Here is a 16,620-nt window from a genome sequence, read left to right as displayed (position 1 = left end):
AACAGTACATATGGAGCCCTGCACTGATATATTAGTCGAAAATAGATCTGTCACCCGGTATCATTTTGGTACGACTATTGACGTTGTCAGAACAGAGAATAAAGCCTATAGAAGGATTGTATGTAAGGTAACATGCAGAATGCTACATATAGGGCCTGCAATATGCACTGACAGGAAAACAGGTAATATTTACTCATATTACACAAATGTAGAAAGCTTCGGACGAAATATGTGTTCATACATGTTATACAACGATACTGATATAAACAAGCCTTTTTCATCATTTTGGAAATGCTACCAATACCGGTTGCATTGGGAAAATGCTCTCGGAAGTTTTCATAATTTGGAAAATCTGCAAATAACCAAAATCCACGTAAAATAATTTTCTGTAAAATATTAATGTAGAGATGGTACCTAAAAAAATCAAATTCATTTTACAGACTTTTTTCAGAGTGAAATAATAGCTAAGTGCACCAATTTACTAAATATATTGATGGTTTGTCTCTTCTCCATGTAAAATTAGAAATATTTGATATTTAAAAAATGACTTTCTCAAAATATACGAAGCAAAATGGACAACTCTTGTATTGGCTGTTTTTCAGTGACTTTAGGATTTCCCCAGTTATAGCCTATATCAAAAGTGTCCACAGCTAAGTAAATTCAATAGAGTATAGTGTAAGTTTAGTCTACTTTCAAAACTTTGTAAGAGCCTATACTGAACTTCCTTTTGTCTTTTAATAAAGTCAAATTCCAAGACTAGCCAAGAGTCTAAAACGCCTGAAAAAATTCTGAATGAAAGAGAATGACATGCTCTTTATTATAAGCTTACCAAAACCATATCAAAAATTTACCTGAAAGAAGTTATTAAAGATTTTATAATGTAAACAAATCCCTACACCATTTTACCATCAATATTTTTCACTCATGAATGCACGCAATTCAGGTGATAATTGTTGATATAATTGTAAATGAGAGGCCCTAACAAAAACCTTTCTTCAAGTTTTGTATAAAGTTTAAGTTGTAAATTAATGTTTATATCTTAAGTTACCCACTTACTTTGTTTACAACAATAAATAAAACACCTTATAGTTTGTTTAAGATAGTTGACCTGTAACGAAAATCATCAAATAAAGTAATTGCCATATGCTTTTCAGCATTTATTTGTTTTTCAAGGAAAGCAATGCTCGTGATAGTTCTATCCAGAGAATGCTGGATTGCTTAAAATACATTACATAGAGTCATTACCTATCAGCTACCTTAAAATGTTGTAATTACAACCACTACCTTAAAACATTGTAATTGTATTTGATGACAATGATTTTTTGTGTTACATTATTTGAAGCAAAGTTCTGCCGATCCTGAACAGTGAGAGAAATTCTTCAAAATGACTAAAGCATACAAAACCCTTTCAAAATGATTCATTGAAGTGATAAATATACGCAATCTAGCTACTTTGTTACACAAACGTTATACCAATTTACATGCAACATTTTTGTTATTTCTCATTGTTGGATATATAACTTTTACATTTTAATATATAAATTTTGTGTAAACCAATGTATCACTATTGAGAAAAATAAGTAACTTTGGCTTGAGGATCAAAACTAAATAACGATTCTTAATATCGTAAATTTTCTTCAAAGGAATTTATGCATTATTTTACATATTCTTCATGCACAACTAAATTTTCTATCAGGGCCTCACTACAACTTACAAAAAAAATGTCAGTGTAAGCCGTGAGAAAAGTGTGCATATTGTATATTGAATACAAAGGGATTTAAACAAATGTAGGTCATATTTTGTCTGCCTGATCAGTGGTTGGAAAAAGGACCTATCTGATTTTTCTTTCACTTTTGACCAGTGTTTTATGTTGGCTTCAGTTCATTGGTCAATTCAGAGTTGCTGCCCTTAGATTTTCTTTGATAGGTACCATCTCTAATTAATGGATTGCATTTTAGTAATTGTTCAACCAAAAAAACTGTTTTTAAATTACCAAAATATACATGTAAATAAGCAAACTATTTTAATTGAATAAAATATATTGTTTAAACCAAACATCAAAAACCTTAATGGTAACAACCGTTTGAGAATTTTAAACTCAGCATTTTAGAAAAACATACTTTTTATTTGTTTGGTTTTTTGATTACCTCCTTTTACCGGAGGTAGATTTGTAGTGGACGTGGGAAAAACCCTGATATGTATGCACGCATTTAATCAATATTATATAAATATCAAGTTCTAAAAATAACAACTGTAAACTGTATTGTTTGCATACTTCCTTGAATCAAATTTAGTGATTTTCTCAGATCTTCATTAACTAAAATTATAATAAATTGCAGTCAAGAGTTTTACTAGCTGAAAGTAAGTACAGTTGTGAGATCTACATAGGGAAATTTAAAGAAGAAAGGAGTTTTATTTACCCTTTCCAAAACAAATTGACAAAATTAGATAAATTCATACAAAAGGAAGTTTTTACACGTTTTGTATGATTTACGTATGATTTTCATTCAAAATGTGTGGTTGAGCACAGTACTTTTTCACTTACGTATTTCAATTATATTGCCAATATTCTTCCGATTTCTGTCCCAAAACAACTTTTTCCCGGTTGTTGCATCTTAGCAAAAAGAAATAGAATCTATTTTCGACGCTATTTGGTAGTTTTTTTTTCATGTAAAAATATTGGAAGTTCTGCACAATTTACAGTTTGTTTTAATGTAGAATGATTTACCTGTCCTTGATCGATTGGAAGTATTTTCTATAAGAAACATCAGTTAATTGTACTGTTGTTTCATCTTAGCAAAAAGAGAAACTTTCAACGCGCGTTGACAGCTATGTTGCAAAAGCTATCAGGAGATATTATGTACAGCGATATGAAATTTCAAGCTCTTCACAGATTAAAACTACTTATATTCCTCATTTGAAGCGCATTTTACATTTTTGATATTTCTGAAATATTTTTATCTTCTAGCCTTCAAACACGACTTTTTACGTCTATATTTAAGAAAGCATGATTACATGCCCGTCAGATTGTTTTCGTTAAGCGCTCTTTATAGTCAACAAGTATCAATTCCCTTTTTACTCATTTTTTCATATAGAAATGTCTTTAAAGTGGTGTAAAATTTGAAAAGACCATTTTAATGTTGATTTTTGAATAAAAAGTTTTCTTCAATCTTGCTTGATGTAAATTCTAACCTACAGAACTTGACAAAAATACGAAATGATGAAAACTTTATTTTCTGTCGATTAAAAGAACAAACTTATTGGGTCACTGAAATCATTTCTCGTTATATTACATTACGCTACCCTTACCCCAAAATCACAATTTATCGTAAATGAGTGCATTTTTCTACATAGCCTTTTTCAGACAAACTGTACTATTTCATTAGCTAATCTGAGCACAAAGTGCTCGGGTGAGTTATTGTGATTGCTCGCCTCCCGGCGTCCGTCCGTCCGTCGTCTGTCAAGTCTTCCCTTTAAATAACACCTCCTCCTAAACCAACAGTCCAGTTTCACATATTCCGTTTTCATTAAGAATTGTTCAAAAAATTGAATTCCATGGCAACAGAGAGGAAAAAACTTTAAACATTTCTTGTCCAAAATCACAGGTCCTATGGCGTTTATATTTGGTAAGTAGTATCATCTAGCAGTCCTCTTCCACGATTGTTAAAATTATCCCCCTAGGGACTAATATAGCCAGCCGTAGGGTGACATGGTTCATGATTGTCCTATACAGGGAAACACTTTGAAAATTTACTTGTCTAAAATCAAAGGGCATAGGACTTTGGTATTTGGTATGTAGCATTATCTAGTAGACGTCTACCAAGGTTGCTCAAATTATCCCCCTAGGGTCAAATATGGCCCGGCCCCGTAGGTCACATGGTTTATAAAGACTTATATAGGGAAAACTTTAGGACTTTGATACCTTGCAATAAACGTTTACCGATATTGTTCAAATGGGATTGAAACTTGCCCCGCACCGTGGGCACATAGTTTATATATTTATAACAAGGAAAAAATTTTAAAAATGATTGTCTTATACCATAAGGTCTAGAGCTTAAATATCTAGTATATGGCATGCAATTTATGGTTCGCTACTAAGATTGTTAAAATCATGACCTTTGGGTCAATAAATGCCATACCCGTGGGTCCCTCTTTTTACATTAACTGATATAGGAAAAACTATCAAAAATCTTTTTGTCTAGGACCATAAGGCCCAGGCCTTAGATATTTGGTATTTAGTATTGTTTAGTGATCAACTGTCAATTTTATCGAAATCATGACCCTGGGGTCAAAATTAATTCAGCCCCTGGGTCAACAGTTTGTACATTGGCTTATATGCGACCATGACTGAGAAAATGGGTCCAGATGAGGAATTTTGACATTTTCAGGTTTTTGCATATTTAGAAAATATATTCATTCAGAAATAAATCCTGAAAATTTCAGATGAAAATCTTCAAAATTGTCAATTTTATGACATATTTCGTAACATAGATATTAAAAATAAAAACAGTACATTTCAATTATCCTTTCTTTCTAGTTTATTTCTCACATACCGGTAATGGCTAACAATTCCGAAATAAATTTATCTTTTGTTACAATTGCATGATATAAGTAAGATCCCTTCTTAATACACAAAATGATAATCAATTAAAATCTACAACAATTTCTATAAAAATATTTCTAAAATTGTGTTACCATGGCAACAAATATAATAAAATCCCTTTTTTATGATAAAACTTAAAAAAAAAACATGTTAGCTTGAAATAAGGATTTTAAAAAGTAAAATATTTTAAGGCATATGTATTTACAAAAATAAACTGAAAATTTCCCATGAAAATATTAAAAATGTTTGGTTTTATGACAGTTTTTGTAACATGGGTAATAACCATAAGAATAAGATAGATTTGTCATTGTTTCTTCATAACTTGTATTTTACATGCTGATAATAAATGACTACTTTGGAAAAACAAGAACCTTCTATTACTATGAAATTTTATTTTTGTAATGCTTTCTTAAAACAGAAAAATACAGCTAATTTAAATATTTCATATTTTCCATGAAAGCATTATTCAAATTGCGTTACCATGGCAACATATGCAATAAATTGCTTTTTCTACAATAGTACTTAAAATAAAAGCTTAATTTAAAATAATGTTTCTTGTAAGTTGAATATAATGAAGTATATTTATTCGAAAGTAAAATTTTAAAATTATATGTGAAAAGATATAAAATGTTTGGTTTTATGACAGATCTCGTAACACGGGTAATAACCACAATAATAAACTATTTCAGTCGTTGTTTCTTCAGTTTGCGTTTTCACTTATTGGTAATCACTGGCTATTTTTGAATAAATGAATCTTTTTTTACAAAGAATATTTAGATATTCACTTAAAGTGCAAAGATCTAGCTGGCTAAAGACCTTCACATTTTCTATAAAAGCATTATTAAATTATGTTACCATGGCAACATATGCATTTGCTTCTGTTTTCTACAATAGTACTTTAAAAAAGAGCTAAATTTGGAAAAGTGTTTCAGATAACTTGAATATTATAAAGTGGTATGTATTAAAAAATATTATCTCAAAATTTCATGTTAAAAAATTAAAATGTTTTGTTTTATGACAGTGATTGTAACATGAGTAATAACTATAAGAATAAGACATTTCTGTCATTGTTTTTTCATAACTTGCCTTTTACCTGCTGGTAATTATTTTGAAATAAATGAAACATATATTACTATTGATTTTTTTATTGTTTATGCTTATTTTAAAGTAGAATACCAGAAAGTACAGCTAATTAAAAATTTTCCATATTTTCTAGGAAAATTGTGTTACTATGGCGACATATGTTTTAAATTCCCTTTTCCTACAATAATACCTAAAAGCAAGAGCTTATTTTAAAAAAAGTATTTCTAATAAGTTAAATATTTGAAAGTATAAATATTCAGAAAAGAAATCTGAAATTTTCACATAAAAACTTTAAAATAGCCATGTTCTGTAACAAAAGTAGTTATGTAAGAATAAACATTTCAGTCACTCCTTTCCTCATAATCTGTTTTTTTCACTGGCTAGTTAATTATAACTGACAATACAAAAAAGTGAACATTCTTTTACCATTACATTATATACTGTAGATCCCTTATTGAAATACAAATCCATAATTTCAATAAAATATAATTTGAAATATGTTACCATGGCAACATACATACTAAATTCCTTTTTCTAAAAATACTTTAATAATTAACACAACAGCTTAACTTTTGATGAAGGTTATACTGCTACAAACTCTGATGAAAAGTAAATATCTATTTCCAGCCAATACTTTAATGTAGGTAACTGAAACTACAGCCTTTACTTGATGTTTAACCTTAACAGCTAAACACATCTATATGAACAGCAAAACAGGCTAAAGTGTTGTGTATTAAAACGTTTGAATTCAACAACAATTTCTATCTTTTACATTCACTTCCTCTTTCAGTTCTCAGAAAAATCCTCGCCAATCACAATTTCAGTTTTCAGTTGAAGTGGTTTCGGACAAACAGAATCCTTTGACTTTTCAGACAAACACTATTCTCTTATGAGTTCATACAGGTACCATTGTCAGGCTTGTGTCATTCCATGTCAATAATATTCGTTTGGCAAGGGGGAGTAGATTTTAGTAAGTTAACTGGACTGTCACTTTTAACACTAACAATCCAGATGTTTCTGCAGACATGATAAAGTGGTAATACTTGGTTATCTTCTTCAAAAGTTTAAACTATTGTGATAAGATATTTCTCCACTGGTAGAATGTGACAGAATTTAAATCATTGTTGACCAACTGTGCGGTGTTATGGCCTTTCTTTGATGACTGACACACTGTGTCAGCAATATCATGTATTATTAAAAGTCTCAGCATTCACCCTCCTCCACAGATTCTTCTAAATTCAAAAGTGCAAGTCAGATTCAAACTTTGCATGGTCTGTGATCATTGTTGAATATTCAATTGATCTGTGATATCCTGTAACAAATAAGTAAAACATATTATTTTAAATAATTAACCATATTATTTTAAATAATTAACCTAGGAGTCTCTTTATTAAATAAAAGCAGAGTTATCACTATTTGATAATAGATGATTCTTTAATTTCTTACAACCAATGCTCTAAAATATAAACAGACCGACAACAGCATGCTGTCAGTATATAAAATGTACTTCGTTTGTAGATTTTGATTACTGCAAATAGGATGTTCTTAAAAACATTTTTTGCTTTTATTGGGTTAACCCTTAACCTGCTAAATTTGTAAAATTGACTACTCCATCTTTAAATAGAGACAGTACCATTTAAACCTGATAGGGGGTTCTCATAGAAAATTTGCAAAGTATCAAACACTGCAGATCATGATCAGACTGCACAGATGTGCAGGTTGATCTTGATCTGCACTGGTTGCAAAGACAGACATAGCTGCCTCATGCAGCCTAAGGGTTAAAAGTATACACTGTTTTAACAGCTATCAAAAATGGTTGTTACCTAGTAAAAGTCTCCACAGACTGTACCACAGCAAGATGTTATTTCTATTCTAGCTAGCAACGTTGTCAAAATGGAATACCAATACAGGTAGTGATGTATCATGCTCACAAGTTGTCTGCCCTTAACCAACTGAGTTGCTTCATAAACAAGAGGAAACACTTGCTTTCCTGAAAAAAGATTTAAAAGTCTTTGGTAAAAGTATCTGTTATCTTCATGTATCTCAGGAACCTTTACAGTCTTCATTCTAGTCTATATTCTTGGTGCAATAAAACTGGTAAAAAAATTCAATCACATCACAATGTCTAAAAACAAAGAAAAATATCAAACAGGGAATGCCACGCACCAAGTCAAGAATGGGTTAATTGAATTTGAAAATAATCACATTACAATTAAACTAAATTACAATTAGTTGATTTACTTTGAATACTTAATTAAAATTCCTATTATTTAGAACTATATTCTACAAGTGAATGAGATATCAACTTATACACATGTACATGTTGTGTTAAGCATTCAAATCATCCATGTACTTATTGAGTGCCACAGACTTTTCTCAGGCTAATAGCCAATGTAATGAAGACTACACCAACTGATCCTCCTCAAAACCAGATTGTTGAAATTAAATTTCAGTAATGCCAGTTTTGTCCGTTTAAGCCATTTAACAGTCATAGTACATACATTGTACAAATCATTAGTGTAGAAGTAGACTTATTTTGAATTGACCCCAACAAAACCTAGACAGAGGTATAAATAAATAATATATTGCATTAAAATTTTAATAAGAGCCATTAGCTGCATGTTACTTACCTGATTCCTCAAAGCACATCCAAAATATGTTACATTTTCTTGGGATCTTAAAGTAAACAGACCAATTTCCTGGCTGTTGTAGGGTATATGAACCAGCTGTATACTAGTAGTGGAATGAACCATCAAAGGAACAAGGAATATCATCTGAAAGAACATATATTACATGTACTGTAAACATCACTAAAATCAAAAACTTCATAAATACTAAATTAATAATGTGATTGTGAAAGGTTTCATTAACTTAATGACCGCAAAATACTATAAAAGTTATTATACTATGAATCTATTTTTTACAGGATCATAAATTGTTTTACGCACAGGAAGGCTCAAAAGTTTCAAAATTAAAAAGATTTTCATTATATGGCATATATTCCCACTATCCAAAACAAAAATCATCCTGTTACAAAACATTCTGAATCAACAATAATAGAAAAAGAGAGTAGTCACCAGACAGAAATAATGTTACAAAACATTCTGAATCAACAATAATAGAAAAAGAGAGTAGTCACCAGACAGAAATAACATGACTTATGAGACCCACAGCAAAAACAGTTACCATTTTATAAATGGAAGTGTCTAGACATCCGGTAACCAGAAACCTAGCCGGTGTTCTAGCCCACCGGTAACAGGACGCCTAGCCTATCCAAATTTCTATCCTATAGGGGTTTTCTAGGTGTCCGGTAATCAATTTTAAAATATTGTATATGCTTTGCAGGTGAATATTCAAACATATGCCAAAAATGATACAATAAATTTATTTCCTTACAGTATTCATATATAAAAAGATCGCCGAACAGCTAGAAAAACATTCGCGGAGAGGCTAGTCGTATTGTTGCCGGACAGCTAGAATGCAGGGTAGGCGTCCGGTTACCGGACATCTGCATATTTCCTTTTAAAATACCTTGGCTACTACTTGAGAGGGGACTTTTTGAGAAATGATGTGACACAGGCAGGCATCTATAAGTCTGCATCAAATTCATTAATTATCATTGCTACATGTATATTGTATTTTCCATAATAATGCTTACTATGGACAATGAACTAATTTGATGAATCCTGGTCAACTCGAGTAAGAAGCTGCCTACCTTCAATAATCTTTGTGATAACCCAACTGGCCATTTTATATTAAATACACAGGCATAGTGAAATCATCTGTGTTAAGTGGCCACAAGATAAATTTCATAAATTTCCCTCGGTATGTTTTGTACGGTGGTATGTTTAGGACATGCAATTATTTTTTTAGGATTAAATTATTTTGAGCGATCAACATATTATCTCGTGCGCACGACATCTTATCTTGAGCGATCAACATCTTATTTCGAACGATCAACATATTATCTTGAGCGATCAACATCTTATCTTGAGCGATCAACATAATATCTTGAGCGATCAACATCTTATCTCGTGCGCACGACATCTTATCTTGAGCGATCAACATCTTATCTCGTGCGCACGACATCTTATCTTGAGCGATCAACATCTTATCTCGAGCGATCAACATATTATCTTGAGCGATCAACATATTATCTCGAGCGATCAACATCTTATCTCGAGCGATCAACATATTATCTTGAGCGATCAACATATTATCTTGAGCGATCAACATCTTTTCTCGGTCATCTTATCAATATCTATTAAGGACCTTTGTGTGAATTCAGATCATTAGTAAAAACATACGGCTGCCACAGTTTTTGTTTTTATTTAGATTATACTTATAACCGTTTCACATGTTTGCAGGGTTAGACATTTAAATACGGAAACTGATAAAAAAAGGCAGCAAAAAATCAGTGATGATGCAAAGAAATAAATTTAAGTCCTTGACAAAAAAAAATAGTATGTAGGCTTCGCTATGGAAGCCCTGGAGGGACAATTGATTTCCGTACTTCCCACTTCTGACTTCTAACTTTTGCACTTCTCACTTCCAACTTCTTGACTTCCTGCTTCCTACTTCTAACTTCCACACTTCTGACTTCTAACTTCCGCAGTTCTGACTTCCAACTTCCCGACTTTCGACTTCCAACTTCCACACTTCTTACTTCCGACTTCTTACTTCCTTCTTCTAACTTTTGCACTTTTGACTTCTAACTTCCGCACTTCTGACTTCCAACTTCATACTTCCGACTTTCACACTTCTTACTTCCGACTTCCAAAAAAGGAAAGTTGGCAGTCAGAAGTGCGGAAGTTGAAAGTCGGAAGTCAGGAAGTTAGAAGTCAGAAGTGTGGAAGTTAGAAGTCAGAAGTGCAATAGTTAGAAGACGGAAGTAAGATGTCAAGAAGTCGGAAGTAAGAAGTGTTGAAGTTGGAAATCAGAAGTCGAAAGGCAGAAAGTTAGAAGTCAGAAGTGCGGAAGTTAGAAGTCAGAAGTGCGGAAGTTAGAAGTCAGAAGTACGGAAGTTAGAAGAGGGAAGTAAGAAGTCAAAAAGTCGGAAGTAAGAAGTGTGGAAATTTGTTGCTGTTCTAACATGCAGTATGCATCATTGGTTATGTTCATTTGATTTTGAAGATAGGATGACCAGTTATATGCATTGCTCTCCCAATTGATGTGATAAACTTGTACATGTACTTGTGGGAAGTTTAAATACCAGCGGAATAGCGAACAACTTGTCCGTATGTTTTACTGATGACCTAAATGCACCCACAAAGGGCCTTAATATATATAAATAAGATGTCGTGCGCACGAAATAAGATGTTAATCGCACAAGATAAGATGTTGATCGCTCAAGATAATATGTTGATCGCTCGAGATAAGATGTTGATCGCTCAACAAAATATGTTGATCGCTCGAGATAAGATGTTGATCGCTCAAGATAATATGTTGATCGCTCGAGATAAGATGTTGATCGCTCAAGATAAGATGTCGTGCGCACAAAATAAGATGTTGATCGCTCGAGATAAGATATTGATCGCTCAAGATAAGATGTTGATCGCTCAAGATAATATGTTGATCGCTCAAGATAATATGTTAATCGCTCGATATAAGATGTTGATCGCTCAAGATAATATGTTGATCGCTCAAGATAATATGTTGATCGCTCGAGATAATATGTTGATCGCTCAAGATAAGATGTTGATCGTTCAAGATAAGATGTTGATCGCTCGAGATAAGATGTTGATCGCTCAAGATAAGATGTTGATCGCTCAAGATAATATGTTGATCGCTCAAGATAATATGTTAATCGCTCGATATAAGATGTTGATCGCTCAAGATAATATGTTGATCGCTCAAGATAATATGTTGATCGCTCGAGATAATATGTTGATCGCTCGAGATAATATGTTGATCGCTCGATATAAGATGTTGATCGCTCAAGATAAGATGTTGATCGCTCAAGATAATATGTTGATCGCTCAAGATAATATGTTAATCGCTCGATATAAGATGTTGATCGCTCAAGATAATATGTTGATCGCTCAAGATAATATGTTGATCGCTCGAGATAATATGTTGATCGCTCAAGATAATATGTTGATCGTTCAAGATAAGATGTTGATCGCTCAAGATAATATGTTGATCGCTCAAGATAATATATTGGCCGCTCGAGTTAAGATGTTGATCGCTCGAGATAAGATGTCGAGCGCACGAAATAAGCTGTTGATCGCACAAGATAATATGTTGATCGCTCAAGATAATATGTTGATCGCTCGAGATAATATGTTGATCGCTCAAGATAATATGTTGGTCGCTCAAGACGATATGTTGATCGCTCGAGATAACATGTCGTGCGCACGAGATAAGATGTTGATCGCTCAAGATAATATGTTGATCGCTCTAGATAAGATATTGATCACTCAAGATATTATGTTGATCGCTCGAGATAAGATGTTGATCGCTCAAGATAAGATGTTGTGCGCACGAGATAATATGTTGATCGCTCGAAATAAGATGTCGTGCGCACGAGATAAGATGTTGATCGCTCAAGATAAGATGTCGTGCGCACGAGATAATTTAATCTTAAAAAAAAAGCATATGTCCTAAACATACCACCGTAGTTTTGGATTCACTTCCGGGTAAAAAAACCCGACTTATTTCAGTGAAAGTTTCAAATATATTAGAGAACTTCATTAACAACTGTTTTTAAACGGTACTTACCAAAATCAGTAAACAGTATTACAAGTCTCAGATCCCTTCATCGTTAAACAAAAGGTAGTTAAACAAAAGTAAACTTCACATGCCTCCCTGTTATACTGTTAAAATCCGAAACCGGAAACATTGCGAAGGGGAAACAACTGATTTTCAACGAAATATTTTGCCTCAGGCGTAATACCACTATTTTTTTACAGGTCTGATGTCTAAATATTCTTTCTGTAGTAGGCTGTCATCAATCATGTAACAAGCAGTCGTACTTTAACGGTCAAACTTTTACTAATTAAAACATGTGTAAAAAACCTGCACGCGTAAACTTGGCGCAATTTTAAACGTCGTTTCTCGATATTACGTCATGCCGCATCTGGACCGGTTTTCAAAGACGACGTCACATATAAGGAAAAACGTTTTCAAAATTCATTATTTGTTTTTGAAGCTATGCCAAAGAAATTTGCACCACAAGTTTAATGTTTAATACAGGTTTCGATATTCATCGTGACCTTTTGACATACTTTTTTGTTTTTGAAGTTACAGCATAGAATTTTGGACCACGTATATAATTTTCATACAGATTTCAATACTCATTTTGAATAGTCATAACCTAACCTACTGATCTAAATTCTTGTTTTTGAAGGTACAGCATCTAAATTTGGATCACGTGCATAACTTATGATACAGATTTCAATACTTATCTTTATTATTCTTAACAATAACCTACTGACCTACTTTCTACGGCAAAGAGATTTGGACTTCCTGTAAAATTTCTGAAAGATTGCACTAGAAATATTGAATAATATTTACCATGACCTACTCACATAGAATGTTTGCTTCTGAAAAATGTTCAAGCAAGCAACTAAACTCAGATGAGTGACATAGGGCCCTAATGACACTCCTGTCTTTAAAGAAATAGCCATTAAAACAGTATTACCTTGAAATTATTTCAGTGTAGAACTCCGATTTTAATGTTTAGATTATATTTAATATATGGCGATGCGACAAAATCTACACCCGATTACTTATGTCTCGTGATAAAGACAAACACAATTTTTACAATTTGAAGTAGAGTTTAATCAAAAGAGTCATTTATAACAGTGCAATGATTTTATTCAACGGTAAACTCACGTTGATAATATTGAAATAATTTATCTCGCAAGTACCTATGATATCTAATATATATTTCCGTTTTTAAACTTGATTTTCAGTCAGTACACGAAGTTTAAAGAAACTCTGTCCGTATGAAATTTTTTGCCTATATACATATAGGAAACTGCAAGACGTGTCTTTGATAAGGCGTAAAAAAAATTGATTCTTTCCGGTATCCCGACCTACCCTAAATGTTTTATAGCATTGGAGAATATTCTATCCTGTCACTTGCAGTATTTTCGACCCGATATCAGGGTGCCGTATATCTTTCTTGATATACCGTCAGTTGACACGTGACCAGTGATATACGGTCAGTTGATCATGTGACCTTATGATTGATATTGTTGTCATAAGAAATTTTGCATTGAAACCATCACAACTGTGTTGGAAATGTCCGAACTAAGAAAATGATTGGTCAAATAATAAGTTTTTATTCAAAAACGAAGAAGTTATTGCGATTTTTCTATTTGTGACTATATTACTGTGTCGGAGATGACGTCATTATATAAGTGACGTCATTACGAATATGACGTCATTAAAACGGTTGTCGCACGCTTATTTTTATAAAATAAATTGCCAAATATCGGAAAATGAAGTAATGACAAGATAAATAGAATAATAGGTTAGTGCCTAAGATGGAGAAAGTTTATCTGGCTCGGCTCCGGACGTTATCGGGTTCGCCTTCGATAACCTCCTTCACCTCGCCAGATAAACTTTCTCCATCTTAGGCACTAACCTATTATTCTCTATGTTTTCAACTTTTTAATAAAAAGTCGCAAAACCGCACTTTTTATGCTTTAAACATGGTCAGTGATTTTACAAATCAACTTACTGATGCTGTAAAGGCATAACCCCATTATTTGTATTCATTTTTTACATAAAAATAATTTCCGAAAAGTCTCACTTAATAAAAAACAATCCAAAACAAAAAAATTCCGACCTATCTACCCATTTTTTAACATACCGGAAACAAAGAATATTTTAGGCCTAGAACGAAAGATAAAAAAATAACCATTATTACATAGAAAAATATATTCAAAACGCATTTCAAATATTACATTATCAGTATTTTAAGCAAAGTTTTCGCATTTGTATATGTTAAACATTTTGCATTGAAATCTTGAGTTATACGGTTCTTAAGACCACTTCTTAAAATAAAAACCCTCGGTATCATATACCGCTATTCATTTCAGATCAATGTCAAACCTCTGATGAATAAGACTGTGATTTAAGTGTAGGAATAACGTAATATTGTATTGCGAGAAAATTAACTCGGTGAACCAATGATTTTATTCTTTTTTTTTTTTTTTTTTGGTCGACAGAAAAAAAGCTTTCATCATCATGTAAGTCTTTTTTGTTCTGGCGTCACTTTAAAGTAAATATCGATTTTTATTTTTAAATGAACTCCATAAATTTTACACCACTTCAAATATATTTTTATATGACAATATGATGATTAATATGCAAATCGATACTTGTTGACTGGAAAGAACGATTTACGAAAAACAGTCTGACTGCGTCATTAATCTGAAAATCCCTCATCCTCATAACCTATTTAATGGATTTTGACTAAACATGGTCTGAACCAATCTTTGAAAGTTCTTTCACAATTTCGTTTAAACAGGTTTTCTTAACTGAACTGAAATGTCGTTGCTTGCGTAATTGTTTAAATGCCAAAAAAAAAAAAAATAAAAAAAAAAAAAAAACGAAAAATAAACGAGATTTATCTCGGTGGGAATAACCAGTTTTAAATCAAATGGTAATCGAAATGTTCCCACCCGCATTCTCATGCCACCCATAACATGGAACGCATCATTATATAATGTATCGTCTAACACCTGCAGTACAATATCACACAGCTCTCTGCATCAGAGGTCATTGTAAGCTTTCAGAGGCACTGTTGTTAATTTTCTTGTACATTCTACAATATTATTTTGCATGGAGGGGTATGTGTACATGGAATTTGAAAGAAAAAGACGTGCTCTTCTTATAGATTGTTTTAAGATCAGAAAAACTAAATAAATAAATAAATAATCTCGTGTGATGGACGGGTAGCTCAGTGGTTTGCACACTGGCCTTCCAATCCTGAGGTCGGGGGTTCGATCCCCGGCAGCTACTCGGGAATTTTCAGAAACGCTTTTCAGTGTTTCCCACCCAACTAGAGGTGTACTGGTCAGGAACCCAGGCAATCCTTGCGTGTATCAGTGCTATACACTGGGCACGTTAAAGAACCAGGCTGTCTATTCGCAACGAGCTAGGCTAAGTTAGCCGGACAAGCCTGTATCTGATTTCTGATCTCTCTGTCGTGGGGGCTGTGTCTCACTCTGTCCCTTTGGTCAGATCGCTCTGTGTCTGTACTAGTAGAAGATGAATTATGCGCCCTGTTAGGCTGCATTTGAACTATGTAAAGCGCCTTTGAACTTGAAATTGATCATGAAAAGGGCGCTGTATAAATCTGGTATAATGATAATAATATGATAAAACGATAAAAAAAATATGTACGTGTAGTCGTATTTAATTAATGAAAATGGAAATATCCGCAGGTACATTTGTGTCATAAAGTGAAGGATTTGTTCTTGCGAAAGAGCTGTATTATTAGGTTATAAATTTCGGTTTCAGACAACAATGCCTTATATAAGGACAAACTTCCTTGTGCTCAGAATGGGCAGATTTTTCCAGTTACACAGAAATGTATATATGACGTTGATAATGCAGGGTTTCCTTTAGGATGTCGAGATGGAAGTCATTTGGCTAATTGTGGTAAGTCTAATACAGTTCAACTGTATGGTAAGTCCAGGACAGTCAAAGGATTATGTCAATGACTAATTATGGTAATGAAAATGCTTTAACGTTATTTCACTACTTTTGTCCATTACAAAATAATCAAAGCCTTAACTTTATTTCACTAATTATGATAATCCTAAGGATGTCTTGTCACTTGCCTTATTTTAGTAAGTTCAATATAGGCCCAATATGATCACCTACTCTGGAAGCTATAGTTTATTATTGTTTTATCGAACTCCGTTTAGTTTCCTTTTATCTATTGTTCAACTAGCTGAAAATGTTGACGAAGATAA

The 16,620-nt window shown here is 32.7% G+C and overlaps 1 protein-coding gene and 1 long non-coding RNA gene across 2 annotated transcripts in view; both read right to left on the bottom strand.

The window, feature by feature from the left end:
* LOC123530400 (fatty acid synthase-like) overlaps positions 1-16,620 on the bottom strand; it is a 315,596-nt gene that overhangs the window by 203,235 nt on the left and 95,741 nt on the right. The gene's annotated exons all lie outside the window — the stretch shown is intronic.
* On the bottom strand, positions 5,032-12,516 carry LOC128547904 (uncharacterized). Its single transcript, XR_008366754.1, has 4 exons — positions 12,407-12,516; positions 8,317-8,460; positions 7,510-7,676; positions 5,032-6,998 (listed from the first exon to the last, which is right to left on the bottom strand). It is a non-coding gene; the product is annotated as an uncharacterized LOC128547904 (long non-coding RNA).

The sequence above is a fragment of the Mercenaria mercenaria genome, chromosome 13, assembly GCF_021730395.1.
Source record: "Mercenaria mercenaria strain notata chromosome 13, MADL_Memer_1, whole genome shotgun sequence".
Classification (NCBI taxonomy): domain Eukaryota; kingdom Metazoa; phylum Mollusca; class Bivalvia; order Venerida; family Veneridae; genus Mercenaria; species Mercenaria mercenaria.
The sequence above is the reverse complement of the archived record's forward strand: the minus strand, read 5'-3'. Positions and strand labels throughout refer to the sequence as shown.